At 40.2% G+C, this 15,823-nt stretch overlaps 1 pseudogene; it reads right to left on the reverse strand.

Annotated features, from left to right (window-relative positions):
• Window positions 1-15,683: 15,683 nt before the first annotated feature.
• On the reverse strand, window positions 15,684-15,823 carry LOC116545061 (annotated as a pseudogene).

Below are 15,823 nucleotides of genomic sequence, written 5' to 3' on the forward strand. Positions count from 1 at the left end.
TTTAAACTAACACCTCCCTGAAGCATTTCCGGATTAATTGCAGCTCTCATGCACTTCACAGGAAGTGCCAATCAATGTTCCTTCTTCTACGCCTTACCAGGGCTGCACATTACTTTCTATTCAGTGCAAACTGTGTTTCTTCTGATTTTTAGCCAGTATTCTTTCTAGGTCCTTTAGAGTCTGAGTTTTCTCTAACCATATTCTTCTTTTATCACTTTTTTCACTCTTACATTAAAAGCTGCTTAGGGACTACAACCTCTGACCACAGAAATATATGCAAATAGACACTTAATGCAGTCTGTTGATGAATTTCTCTCATGGCTCCTTTTAGGCTAAGCAAGATTCAATGAGCATCTTCTTGCTTCTTTCTTGGAATCTATTATGGCTCTACAACATCATGGGCTTCCCAAAGCTTGAGGATTTGAGATGCAACCATAGACAGTCGACTTCCAATGCTACTCCCTTGGAGAGATTCCCTGGCTATAAGAGTTCCTTGCTTAAATAAGGCAGGGGTGCTTTCTCAAGGAAATCAAAGATCGTTTCGATATCTAATCTCTGTGAGTGCAATTGGACAAGGAAAGGTGTCTTTGGGGCCTGTAGCAGTTAACAACAAGCTAGGTTATGCTTCTATATTGAAAATCAGTAAAATATTAGTGGCTTTAAATAAAAAATGTTGATATCTTGCTTATGTTACTTGGCCCTTGTGGGTTGGCGGGAGGACTTTGACATAATAGAGTCCCCATATCAGTGACCCTCATCGTAGAGAGAAAGAGTTCTGGGGTGCCTTGCATCAATAATTCAATATTCCAGCCAGGAAGAGACCCACATCACTTCTGCTCATTGGCTAGAACTAGTCACATGGTTCTGTCCAAACAAAGAGATCAGGAATTACAATCTCCCTTGTGTTTGAAAAGAAGGGGAACTGGAAATATTTAGAGAACAGCACTAATGATGTCCACAGACCCAATTGTAATGATTAACATTCATAGGCTAGTATTTGACCCAGACTAACTTGAGGCAATTGCAGTCAGCATTTCTAAACCTCTTTGTATTTCAATCAAAATAAATCACTTTCAACATTTTGCTCCTAATTACTCTGTATCCCTCTCAAATTGTTCCTACTTCAAGGTGCAATCAGTGAAATGTTTTGAGAGCCCTGGTTCAGTTTCAGGCCTGTCACAGATTCTTTGCTAACATCTTCACCTTGGCACTTGGGTTCTCCTTGAGAGTCCTCCCCACCCCCTTCACCAGCCTCAACCTCACTCTGCCTACCTCATCACCCTGGGCGCTGCTTGCATGCATCACTGTTTTGGTGGATGGCAGCAATACACAAGGGCACATCATTGTTGGAAAGGAACTGCCTTCCGCCTGCCAAGGACAAATGCAGACACACAAAGCAATATCAAGCAAGACTTCACATCAAAGGGAACCCTGCCTGGGCTCGCCAAGAGCAGGCTGCCTCTGTCTTTCTCTTCAGCATTGTCAGTATTCTTAGGGCTCAAGGGGCCTACGGTGTCCCTGCCAGGCTGTCTCATTCACCCAGCACTCCTGTTCACTCTGACACCAAAAGCTCAGGGCTCTTCCTGAATCTGGGCTCAACCACTTGAACAGAGCACAATGCCAAGTGTTTAAAAATGTTAGGTTATAAAGAAGGAAAAGCTCTCAGAACTATTTACTCTGTAAACTCTACATGAGTAGGAGAACAGAATGCTTTACATTGTTCAGCGAAGCAACACATAGAAAGTTAAGAAATCCCTGCCTAAGACCTAGAAAAGTTACCTAATGAGGAAGGAAGAATGCTCCATGAGTGGAGATTTGGGAATGTTGGAGCCAATGCTGACATTGATACTGGCTAGCCTGGGCATTCAGACTTGACTGGAGAAGTCATATGACAAACAGAAGATCCAGAGAAACTTCAAGTTCTACTTTAGCATCAACAGAAGAATTCAGACTCTGTTGCTTTCAGGAAAAGAAGACGCTTGTTTTACAAAGAGGATGAAGGAAAAATGGAAAAGAGGGACACGCAGGGACAAAGAAGCGGATTGAAACTTTATTTTAGAAAACAAGTAATCCTACCTGTTCTGGATGCTAAAGAACTCTTCTGGAAGGATACACTCATCATCAAAATACAATGGAAGTTAAAAGTTTTAAAAGTCAAATATTGTGAGAGCTTGAAACGGGAGATGGTCTTTTCCAATTTTTTTTTTTTTTTTTTTGAGTTATAAAAATCTAAGGCTCAGGAATGTCAAGGGGCTTTTTCACAGTCACACAGCTGCTTAGTGACAAAGCTGTAGCTAGAACCATGACTTTTAGGCATGGGTTGTTAAATCACAGTGTGGTGTAATGGTACTATGTGTGGCATGCGATCCGGGAGCACAGGTCTGCAACTTCATCAAGCACAGCATTTTTAACATGGTGACTTCAACCCTTTGCCTACGATCTTCCACTGCAGCCAGCCCTACTGTACTGTTCCAACAGCTTCCCAGAATGGTAGTAATTAGAGCAAAGAAAAAAAAGAGGACCCAGAGAAAATGTAACATTTCTAGTAATGGGAGGAGGTGGAGATAGTGCATTTACATAACTTTCTACTTTCAGAACACTTCATGTGACCACGGGTTATTAACCTAGGGCCCATGGAGAGAACTCAGGCGTTCCAAGACAGGAAAAAAAAATTACATCCTTTACTAAACTCTCACTGAAATGCGTCATTACCTTCATTATGAATGTAGGCAATAAACCACAACAGTATTTGCAGTACTTGGACTTTGTCACTAATAGAAATAAATGTTTTCATATTATGTTAGCTGTTACGATATCTTGAAATATCTTTACCTTTTCTTTACCACTTTGCTATGATGGTAGTTTTTAGATCTGCTGCTAGATTTTCTTAAATAGTGCTTAATCAGCACCGACATTGCTATACGACAGATTTTTATAAATGTCTTGATAACAATATTTCAATATAATTGGATTATTTTATAATTCTATGTATGTATTTATTTTAAGCTGTTAAAGGCATTATTCTGAGAAGGAATATGTATATTTCACCTGCCGGAGGGGTCCTTGGCATGAAAGTTAGGAACTCTAACATGTGAGGGATGAACATGTATCAAGTCGCCAATGGCTACCCGTGTCACCAGGTCCCCTGTCCCTGTACCATCATCCTGTGGGCTCAGAATGACAGGGATGCTTGCTTGTCATTCTGGGTTGGAGAGCTGCCAATATCTCTTGCCACAGACTGTGTTTGTAATTCCAGGGTGTGCCAACCTTTGAAAGCTAACATGAGTATATTGCAAAATGTGACAGAAAAGAATCCATTGTTTGGCATTATTATTAAAATTAAGGCTGATATGGAGTTTGTAATATTTTTATGTTCACACATCCACGGAAGTTGACTTTTCTACAGAAACTGGCACTTTGAAGTCCAGTCAAAAGGAAGTCAATGTTTTCAAAGATGACAAAAACTGATTTGTCATGGTCAATACATGTTCAGACTACTATTAAGTAAGAAAAATAAAAATTTTAAATATTAAGGCACCATTTTTACCTCTCAAATAGGCCAAGAGTTTTAAAGATGATAATTCTCCAGATTGATAGGGTATAGTAACACAGGCATTTTACTAAACTACTCACAAGCCAAGGCTTGACATAACTTTTCTAGATGGCAAATTTGACTCTGTTTTAAGTGCTTGCTCTTCATCCAGTAATTTCACTTCTAGGAATTTATTCTACAGGTAGAATTACAAAGATATTCTTTCAAGGATATTCTTCAAAATATTATTCATAACGGTAAAAAAAAATCGGAGAAACAGCATGAATGTCAACAACAAGAGCTTGGTTAAATTACACTACATCTGTAGGATGAACTATTACATAGCTAACTGAAAAAATAGCCATTCTGACAATATGTAATGATATGAGGAAATGTACAAAGATAATGTAGATTTAAAATATGACACATAAAACTGCAAGAGTAAAATAATTCTGTGTTTTAGTTGTAAAATATACTTTGTATTTCTTTGCAATCTTATGTATATATACCTATAGAATATGTATGTGTAAAAAAATAGAAGGAAATATATTAAAGTCTTAGGGTAGTGGCATTTTAATGATTGGGTAGAGGCATTTTAATTATTTGTATTTACTTCTTTATGTTTTTGTATCTCCTGACGTTAGAAAAAGCAGTGGGACACTGTTTTGAAAAAGATGAGCTGGTGCCACATGGGCTGATGTGTTTGCTGTGCCTTCTTGTTGCTCCAGACAAAAGTTTGTTTTGCTGGTTGCTACTGAGTGTTATTTTTCTTGTAACCTTTGCTCTCTTTCCCCACCATTGGCTTCCAGATGTCTGATTTAACCAAGTTCAGGACACTTTACACATGAGCATTTTCCCCTTTAGCTTGAACAGAAAATTCAGAAACTGCCTTAAGCCTGCCAGCCTGAGAGAGTCAGCACCAACATGAATGTCAACCCAAAACCTCTTGGCCTAATAAAAAATAGCTCAATGGGGGAATCTGCAGCTTTTGTAAAAACTGGGAACTGAGTTTGAGATAGGGTAATATTTGAGGAGGCATCTGCCCCTTTTTCCTCTTCATCAATCATAGCTTCTGCCTAGTTGTGCTTTCTGTATGTGTGGGCCAAGAATGGAGATAAAAAATAATTCTTATACAGCAACTTAACCTTTTGCTGATATTTGGTAGCAAGTGATAATTTTTTTTTTTTTTTTTTTGAGACAGAGTTTCTCTCTTGTTACCCAGGCTGGAGTGCAATGGCGCGATCTCGGCTCACCGCAACCTCCGCCTCCTGGGTTCAGGCAATTCTCCTGCCTCAGCCTCCTGAGTAGCTGGGACTACAGGCACGCGCCACCATGCCCAGCTAATTTTTTGTAGTTTCAGTAGAGACGGGGTTTCACCTTGTTGACCAGGATGGTCTCGATCTCTTGACCTCGTCATCCACCCACCTCGGCCTCCCAAAGTGCTGGGATTACAGGCATGAGCCACTGCGCCCGGCCCGCAAGTGATAAATTTTTAACGTTCAGTAATTATTTAGCATATAGTGTATGAATTGGCTGGAAAAAGTCTGTTTGAATAGATAAAGACGTATTTTCTATGGATTTTACCTTGAAAGTAAGAAATACAAAGGTAATTTTCTGTTTATGAGTGTTTGTTTTAGGGTTCTACTATTTGCAATGCCATTTAGAATTTTGGAAACATTAAAGTCTATATTTCATTCCTCCTCTCTTTCTTAAACTTGGATCAATTTTCTCCTGGGTGAAGTTTAAAATAATAAAAACTGGGAAACCATTTACTCAATGCCTCCTGTTGCATAGCAATCTAAACAAACAGGCCCCTTTCCTCTGTTAAGAACTTCCAACAAGCTTTGTGACAAATTACAAAGCTTGTGTTTAAAAAAATGATTTCCAAGCTCTCCACCCCCAACCCCATTTTAAAGCTTCCTTTAAAAAAAATAGAGGCAAAAGATTGTACACAAGAAACTTAATTGGCTTTTTAGTGAGTCACTTCTCATGCTACTACAGGGATTAGAAAACTCTTTTGTTTGTGGTGAAGGCAGAGAGTCTGAGCTGGACACATAAATACCAAGCCAACCAAAGCCAGACAAATAATAAGAAATAATAGCAACCATCAGGGGGTCGGTATCTTCTGTGTAGCTGATACAGTGCCATGTAAGTTATCTAATCTTATAACAAACTTCCTGTGTTGGATATCTTAAATTTGCACCCCCAGGTCCTCTCTCTACTCTTCTCCACTTCTCCATCCTGTTCTCTGCCCAGGGAGGATGACTTATTTAGACAGCAGCAAAGGGCTTGCTTACCCAAGGGCACTGGCAGGAGAGGAAGTAGGAGGTAACATCAGAGTATTTTCCTGGCCCCCTCTCTGCTGGTTCCAGCAGGCTGGCCGTGTCCCTCCACCCGGAGATACAGCTTCTGCCAGGCAGCCCTTTCCATTCGACTGCCCTCCCTGGCTTCCGAGAATGGCTCCTAGATGCCTCATTCAGGTCTATGGTGGGAAGAGCTCCCTGCTGTTGCCAGCTCCATATCAAAGTGAACTCTTAGGCAATGTCTTCTCATGCAATTTATTGGGAAATCAATCAGAGACTGACCTTGCTAGACTACCTCTAGTGTCCTGTGAACATTATTTAAATTTTAAATTATTTGTCTTTTCAAATCATGGGCTTTGGCACCAAGTAGTTTTGGCCTTGAATGTAAGCTTTGTCAACACTGAACACTTGAACAAAGTATTAACCTAGTAGAGCCTCAATTTACTAAAAATTAAAGAGTAACAGTAACATCTACCCTACATAATATTGTAAGGAGAATTCAGTGAACATACATAAAATTTTATTACAAGGTACAGCACATAAATATAATTTTATTCATTTTTTCCCCTCTTTCCTCCAAGTAGAGGTCAAATTTAGCTAACATTTATTGAGTGCTTATTATGTGTCATGTACTAGTTTAAGCATTTTATACATATTAATTTATTTACATCAATCCTATATACTACTATTCCATCTTTTACAGATGGAGTAACCAAGGTGCAAAGAGGTTAAGAAACTTGCCCAGTGTTTACTAGGACGTAAGATGGGGGTACTAATTTACAACTAGATGGTAAACTTTTCAAGGCAAAACCAACTGTATACCGAATTTCTTTCTTTTTTCACAAGGCCTAGGAAGATGTCTTTCATACAGTATGTGTTCAATAAGTGCTGATTGTATTCCGGGAGCAGAGGCAATTAAGCTAGGGTTGTAATAGTTAGGGAGTCAGGAGATCCGCAGGTCAGAGTAGCAGCCGCTTTCACGAAGCAGCAGTAATGCATGCCGCTCAGAATTGAATGTAAGGCCCCGGTAACTGAGGAACGGGCTCCTGCTGGAAGGTAGAGCAGAGAGCAGCCAGCTCTCTTGGGGAGGGGTGAGGCAGGAAAGAGAACTTGAGCTGGGAGGCCAGCAACGGTGGAAAGCTCCCCAAGCGAAGCTTGAGCTCCTCTCTCAGCCATCCTCCTGGCCCTGAGGATACAGTAAATCTCACTCCATCCTGTGGTTACACCACTGAAGCATCTTTAAAAACACTTAGTCCCAAACGATGGGCCCTTTCCTGCTGCTTTTCTTTCCTGAGCCAGCAACTTCAGAGCTTTCTGGGATTTCTGTTAAAAACACCGAGATCCCAGGACTCCTTCTCTACCAACACAACTGTCTCTCACGCCAAGCATGGGACATATGGCTGAGCATCTGGGAGGGAGAAGATGGGCCAGGAGTGCTGGCAAGCGGCACATGCTTTCTTTATAATGGATGTGTCACAGTAAATCATTTTGTAAATTCCCCTCCCCTCTGTGCTGCATAGCAAAACATAAAGGAAGATGAATTACCCACAGCACCACAATGCTGGTTGAATATGCCAAAGCTAGTGCCTGAGACACTTACTGACATTTCCTTAAATATCTTTTTAATATCTTGGCCAGGTCGGGCATACCAATGGCATTACAGAGCTTGCAAATCAATACCCCAGCTGTTTTGGTTTTTTAATAAAACTGAATGTGATCTATTTTAAATGATTGCCTTCCGCCCCTCTAATTTTCTACAGGGCTTTCAGAGAGCAAGACTGTGGGCAGCCCTGGAGTCAGGACGTGGCTCTGAAAGAGTAGTTGTTCCTTTTGGGGTTGGGGGTAGAAATTCAACATTTGCTGGATTACTGTCGTCATCTTTTCCTAGTCCTCTAGTCTCCCAGATTGGGTGATCTTCATGATTTACAGGACCAATTTGTGGTTTGCTGCTGTTTTTTAAAAATGAATTTACTGAAATGTTGCAGAAGAATCTAAAGGGCTTAGCTTCTACAAATCAAATTGATTTCTTCATTTGGGATCAGTCCAAGTGATTTATTCATAATTTTATTAGAGACCTTTTCCTAAGGAAATTCTTTGTCTCTGATTATCGTCATGAAGAAAATGAAAAGAGCTTCTACCAAGAATTTGGTCATATGCATGTGACTTTTGCCCCTCGGAAAAGTGGAATATGTAAAACTGTCATCAACAGTAACCATCTTGGTTACTGGACACCCACAGTACTCAATAACTACAAGAATTCCTCATGCAAATAGGGAGATGGCCCTGTCACATTTGGGGTCCCAATAGGCAGAAAAGCCCAATCAAAGTACCTATAAATCAGAGTTTTATAAAGATATTAGTTGACTGCTACTTATGTGGGTCATAAATGTGACACCACAATAAACAATCAAGTCTCTTTGAGGATGTGTTTGAGGACTCTTTTATTGGCTTTGAGAAATCACAGTACTTCCATGAGGAAAGTCTCATCTGCTTGTGCAGTTTATTGCTTTTATTTTCTGTAGTTTATACAAAGTATCTAAGCTTTTTCTCTTCCAATATTTTTCCTGGGCTACATTAGTGCAAGTTCATGTTTTCCCTGGGCCAGCGGGACCACAAACCAGATTAAAACAAAAAGGGAGCTGGAGCCTTGGCGAGGCCCCTGGAGAGACCGCCTCCCTCTGCCTTCCCCACTGCTGACCTCTCACAAACCAGCTTCGAAGCAACTGAAATTTCTCTCTCTCTTTTCTTTCTTTTTTTTTTTTCCTGACCACAGGCAAAATCCTGTCTCCTTGGTTCTCTGAAAGTTATCCATTCCTGAATTTTACCCTTAACCACAGCGGAGGAAAGGGAATAGCTGAGGTCAGGAAATATGGAAAGAATGTTAACAATTTACCACTAAAATATACATTAAGATTATTTTCAGCAAGTGTAATCTCCACGTTGAACTTCTAAATCTAGAATTCTCCTGTCATGTGACTATATTCGCATTTATGTGTACCCCTTTGAGCCTCAATTCATCCCTTCCTGAATGAGTTCTCTGTGAAAGGTAGGACTGAGTAAAAATACACAAGTTAAATCTCCAAGTTTCCCTCCCTAGTCAACATTTGGTTGAACTGATTACAAATGTTGAAGTGGTTAGGTGAAAGTAGTTGTCTTTTACGTGAGCTAGTACACGAATATCATCAGAGATTTTAATAGGCATAAAAACAGAAGTGAAAATAGACACACAGGTAATACTTTCAATCAAACAGCTAATTCTGTTATAGAAGTCCAATAATAGATGCTGTTAAGAAGAAAAGGAATGAGCCAGGGATATCTTATATCAAGTATCATCACAGAATGTTAGCATTAGAAAGCAAGAGATTCTTTCATTTAACGTCCTCATTTTACATAGGACACAATTAACAATAATTACTGTTGCCAGTATATATGTATTTTTTCATTTAATTATTACAAAACCCTAGAATGTGTGACTTTCATTTTACAGATAAGAAAAAGCAAGGTGAAGTAATCTGCCCAAGGTGGAGTGGTAAGGGTAGGATTCAAAGTCACACACTTTGGTTCCCATTCAAACATTAACAAATTAGAGGCCCTTGAAGGACTTGAACTTGTTCTCTCAGAAACCAAGGAGTCTTTGCCCTACTTTGGGGCAAGTAGATGGCTGCTAACTGCCTGGCTTTATCCACCCCTTCTTTGTGCCACGTCTCACCCTCACGCTGGCTTCAGATTGGTTTGGAGAGGCTGTCATGATCCAAGATGGATCTGCCTTTCCCCAAGGGCTCGGGCCAGTGCCCCCCCCCAGACACGCATGCTGCACTGCATCTGTCGCTAATGGGATTTCCAGATTTCTGCCTCTTCATGAGTCCCCATTTGGCAGGCTTGCATATCTGTGAATCTAATGTCTGCGTGTAGTCGTGCTCCTCAGCTGTTCTAGTTTGGCAAATAAGTGATGATGGCTGTGGCCAGGTTAAATCTGAGGGCACACTTACTGTGAGCTTAGTTTTCTGAGTTCAACTTTGCAGGGAATGAAGCTACCTTGAGAATGTGATGTGTGATGTGATAATGATGACCCTGGACATGTCCTAGACTCACCTTCAGTTACTAGGCACTTCATATATTGTTTCTTTGTAGGTAAACTTTCCTTAGGGGGTGGAGTCCCTCTTTTTCCCTTTTTCTCTTAAGTGACATAGTATCTGGGAGGTCACTGTCTTAATTTTGTCTCTCCTATGTATTACTTAGCTTAGGACATTAAGCTTTGAAAACCAAAAAATGATTATTATATATAAGAAGAATAGGCTGGGCATGGTGACTCACACCTATAATCCCAGTACTGTGGGAGGCTGAGGCAGGTGGATCACTTGAGGTCAGGAGTTCAAGACCAGCCTGCCCAACATGGCAAAACCCCATCTCTATTTAAAAATACAGAAATTAGGTGGGTGTGGTGGTGCATGCCTGTAGTTCCAGCTACTCAGGAGGTTGAGGCAGGAGAATCACTTGAATCCAGGAGGCAGAGGTTGCAGTGAGTTGAGATTACATCACTGCACTCCAGCGGGGGCAACAAAGCAAGACTGTCTCAAAAAAAAAAAAAAAAAAAGAAAGAAAGAAAGAAAGAAAAGTAAAAAGAGAAGGACTAGATTGTAGTAAAGCCCTCTTTTTAAGAAATTTGACCTGTGTAGTAGACATGTGTTATTTCATGGCTATTCACAATCTATTCTATATCCGAGTAAACCCTGCTTCTTGTTAGAGTATTATGTCCTCTCATGGCATGAGCTCTTAGAACTCAGAAAGTCCAAGCACACTACCCATTTCCCACTTCGAAAGCTGAAGGGAAAAGTTTCTGTTTCATAGGGTTGTTATGAGTGTATTTGATAAGTTAATTTAGAAATAACACCTAAAATATGTGGCAACTACTAGTATTAGCTCTTTTTCTTCCTTTCCTCCTCCTTCTTCCTTTCTTCTTCTTCTTCCTCTTATTCTTCATCCTGTTCTTGTTGCCCTCTCATTTTTGCCGTTATTAATAGTAGTATTATCCTCTGTACGGCCAGGACAAGGGTGCTTGACCTATACTTGCCACTCAGATTCCTTGGAATATTGAATGTTGTATGGTTGACACGAGGACAGAAGATATAGTTAGGTATTTTTTTTAATTGTGAAGTATAACATGACACAATTAAAGAAACATGCCAAAGCCACACGAAAGATTTGCAAAGAACTGAAAGCAAATGGCCATGTAGCACGATTGTCCAGTTTATTAACCAACCAAAGCCTTCTGCATGCTCTTCACCAGTAAAAACCCTCTTCTTCCTTAAGGGACAGCTTCATGGGTTTGGGACCTGTGCAGTCATACAAGGCTCCATGCTCAGAAGGATCTCATGCTTGGTTTAATGTCTGCAGTTGCCTTCTTGAAATTTTTTATAATTTTTGAGCAAGTTGCCCTGCATTTTAATTTTGCTTTGAGGCCCACAAATTACATAGCTAGTTCTGCCTTCACTCTTAAGGGGACCATTGTCATGAGTGTTATGAGGATAATTTTCTTGCTTTTCTTTATTATTTGACCACCTGTATGCACCTGGAGCTGTTTCCTCCTAAAGGTATGCTTTGACATACTATTCCTGCTATAAAGTCAGTCAGTCCTGTGATTCCTGCTTCATAGACCCCAGATGTTCCAGTGACTGGCTCTTTCAATATTCTCCCAATACATTCTACTTTGCTTAGGTTTGCCAGTGTTGATTTCTGTTGCTTGCAACCAAAGGAACATAACTGGTATCGTTTTGTTTGTTTGTTTGTTTGTTTGTTTGTTTTTCTAAAAGACTCTTGATAGAGAAAAAGACAGCGTATAATAATTTGTCTTTGTTTTATTCCTTTCTGCACAAAGTCTTATGAATGTTCCATAGATGTAAGATTTATTTTAAAACTAACATCCTGACAAACTTATTTTCCAGCAGAGAAGGTTGAAACTTGAAGTCATTAATGTAGTTACTTACATTTAGAAAAACATTATCTTTGGGACAAGCTGTGAAGCCCAAAGTGCCTGCCAATGACATTTTTTTTTCTTCTCATAAAAGTTGCCAGAAGTTGCTAGTAGATTACCACTTTCTTGGAGAACTCTTCCCCATGACATGTGGTTGAATTGGAATCCCCAAATCGCTGGCTACACATGTATCCTCTACCTCCTGGCCTGAGGATACATTTGTAGCCAGCGATTAGTGCAGGGATTGGTGAATAACCCAAACAAAACCAATAACGATCCTCCCAAGGGGTTTTCTACCTTGAGCTATCCAAGAAGATAATTTCAGGTCTTTGGGTTGGGGCTCAGGGTGTCAAGGTATGGGGAAACCCTCCTACAGCAAACTGAACAGCACACACACACGGTGGTGACAGAAGCCATGAGGCAGTAGAAACTCTGAGGTGTCCAGGGAGTTGGTGGTTGAGACAGTGGCACAACAGCAGAGGCAGAGAAATGCTGGCTGCCAGACTTCTCTAGAGTCTCTGGAGTTACTGTGATGTCTTAAGGGACATTTTAGTGCTCTATGAACGTTGGCCTGACCACTGTTAAGATGTCTTCCTCTGCTTCCTTACTTCCCTGTGCATCCTAAAATAAACTCTGATGTCTGTCTCAGACTTGATCATCAGAATTGGTGTCTATAACGAAACATATGTACAAACCTAGGAACTTATTAACTGGACATGAGACCTAAAATGAACCCTTCTCCGTGCTTAATTAACCATTGTCCTTTCTAACAGTGGAGCTTGTTTATGCTCAGTCCCTGCAACTCAGGGGTAAGTGAAACAGCTCAAAGCCAGAAACATCAAGTGGTAACCCGATGAAGAGGACCTAGCAAGAACCACCTGTCGCACTGGAGTGCTGACCTAGTGATTCTGAAATTATTTTTCTTTTCCATCTCTACTCTCTCCATTATATTTCAGGCTTCCAGAAAGCTTCCTCTGGATTGAAGTGGGCCTCCCTGCTTGCAATATTGCTCCTCTAAAGTCCATTCTCCATGGAGCAGTCAATGAAATTTTGATCAAATAAATAATAAAGTGACTGCCTATTGCTGTCAGGATGTGGTCTCAAATTCTTAGTTCACATGTGAGGTTGTTTATGATTTGGATCTTGTTTATCTTACCAGCCATATTCTTCCCACTTCTCCCCACCTCTATACCATCCCTTACATTCTCTGCTCTAGACTTGAACTCACTCTTTTGCCTACTTGCTTTTTGCACAAGTCTTCTTCTACCTTGACTGCCTTCTTTCACTCCTGCCCCTTGCTTTCTCCTACTCTTCTTTAAGGCGTTAGTTTACATGTCCCTTCCTCCAGAAAATTTTCCCTGAATCCCAAAGACCAGGGTTCACAAACATATACTTTGTAGAGTTCTCTTTTTAAAAATAAAAAATTGCCCTTTAGCTTGTCTGTCTTTAACTTGGCTGTAAGTTTCTTTAGGATGACTGGCACATAGTTGATGCACAAATGAAGGTACAAAATTAGATGAAACAATAGAATGTTTCTACTCTTGTGGCCAGAGTCCAGGGCTGTGGTGTGGATGAACAGAGATCAGGGAATTGGACTAGCAGCTGTGGCAAAATCTGAGGCCAGGAATCCCACCCACTGATTTAACAAGACCGCTAGGAAACATGAACTACTTAGGAATTACCATCCTGATTAGTTTAGTTTAAGGCAAGCCTCCAAACCCATCCCTCTCCTTTTCTTGCATATTTTAACTGGAGGCAAATAGCAGCTTTTCTCAAATGGTCAATACTTATATGTAAGACAACTTGCCTATTTCATAATTTCTCAAAACAAAAACAAAATCAGTCCAACTAGGATGCCTGGTGAGCTGTAGTTAGAAGCTTGGCTTGGGAATCCATTGATTAAAATTGTTTGGACTGGCAGTAGAACAAAGTAAAAATGGTTAAGCAGATTCCTTAAATTCTGCTAGAACAAGAGGAAAGATAAGAAAACCAGAAATGTCACCTCCATCTGGGCCAACATAGAAGAGCTAATAGGTGAATGACAGTATATTTTTAATCCATTATGGAATGTTGGTTTGTTTTCTTGTTTAATGAATTCCTTTCTTTAGGAGAACCTGATACAAACAAGCAGAACTCTGGAAGGCAACATCTTGAGAGCCCTGAAGTGACAATGGGATTCTGGGAAAGTCAATTCCTGGAGCCCCATTCTCTTCATCTGCAAAATAGAAATAATGATTACAACAGAGCCTCTCCTGTCTGCGGGGAGGCATCACAGGAGACAGTGTTTTAGAAAGTCCTCTGTATATTCGAGGTAGCATAACACCCCCTCTCCCTGCTCCCCACCAATAAGGGCCTACAAAAGAAACAAAGCCAGGGAAGATGAGTCAGTAAGCACTGGATTTGGGAGTTTGAGTGTTTCCAGGCAGAAGTCATGAGGTCAAACTTTGTAATACTAATAAATAGGAAGAAGCACAGGAATCCCATTTCTTTGATCAATTTGTTAATTAATTTTTAAGTAAATTCTCTCTTCTCAATTGTGCTACAATATTTTTGCATCCCAGACAGTTTTATACAATGTCATGTTGTGTTTCATCTTCCTTGTTCATCAGTATAAAGCAGTAAGTTGGCAAAATAGTTACAGGAACTGAGGTTCCCTTTTCTATTCAGCACAGATTGGAGATATGGAAGGAACGTTCAGGAATATATTTCTCTCTGGGTCTCAAGTAAAGGTGGCCACTGGCACCAGTTAGGGCTGGACTCAGGGTAATTATGGGGCATGCACACAGCTCCATCCCTTTACCATAGCAGACATGAGTGATCTACCACAGCACCTTTCCCCTCCTTAGACCTGGAGATGGTCTCAGAGTCCTTCCCAACACAGTGGTAACTGGATCAGATCATGGTGAAATACATTCGTCACGCCATGTCTAGGCACTGATCATAAGCCATGACTCTTCATTATCAAGCTGTTAAGCAGCTATTAGGTGATGCCCTAATGCCCTACTGAGAAAATTAAACCAGTAACTTACAGGTTTATGTCTTCTTCTTTCGTTTTTTGAGCACTTATTGGTTGCACTTAATTCAAACAAAGAAAACAGGGTAGCAGAGTTAAACCAAAATGCTTGGTTTGTAATTCCAAAGTTCTTTTCTCTTCTTCCAGCCACACAGGATATTTGATCCTTTTAATGTCTTTAACTGTTGGCTTCAAACAACTGTGAAGAAGAGCAGGAAACCTGACACTTTAGCTGGATGATGTTTATACAGATGCAGCTTCTTCCTTCACATATTTGGTTAGGAGGAGCTCAATGAGCTGGAGGCTGAATCTCAGGAATGTTTAAATAAAGTGACATTGACACAGACCCTGAGCAACATTTGCAAACCCCATTCTAACGTCACTTAGAGCTGAGGTTCTTAATCTTTATCGGACATGGATTCCCTTGGTGGACTAGTGAGGTTTATGCATCTTGCTCAGAATACTGCCTTTAGATAAAACAGTAAAAGAAAATGAATTGGGTTATGAAAAGAAAATACATTGGGCTAAAAATGCATCTGGGTATACTTTCTCCATGCTTAGTCAACCATTGTCCTTTCTAACAGTGGAGCTTGTTTATGCTCAGTCCCTGCAACTCAGGGGTGAGTGAAACAGCTCAAAGCCAGAAACATCAAATGGTAACCCAATGAAGAGGCTCCAGCAAGAACTACCTGTCGCACTGGTAGTTCTTAATACAGTTATTAAGCTATTTTTTTAAATCTATGATAGATTTTCATATGTTCTTATTATTAAACACTATACAAAAAGATCTAATGGCAAGTTAAGTAACTTCCATAATTTTTCAATAGTGATCAGGGCAAATATTTTGAGATATCTGGGGTAACTATAAGGTTATATGAAATTATCTTGATTTCTATTGGAGACTAAGCCACAGGTACCAATAATCCTACTGTAGTTTGTTACTATATTTAAACTGATAAGAACTGATGCTACACTTGATCTTAGCCAAAAGGCTGAGAAGTGAT

Source organism: Sapajus apella, unplaced genomic scaffold (genome assembly GCF_009761245.1).
Source record: "Sapajus apella isolate SASKATOON/1434 unplaced genomic scaffold, GSC_monkey_1.0 scaffold4, whole genome shotgun sequence".
NCBI lineage: Eukaryota > Metazoa > Chordata > Mammalia > Primates > Cebidae > Sapajus > Sapajus apella.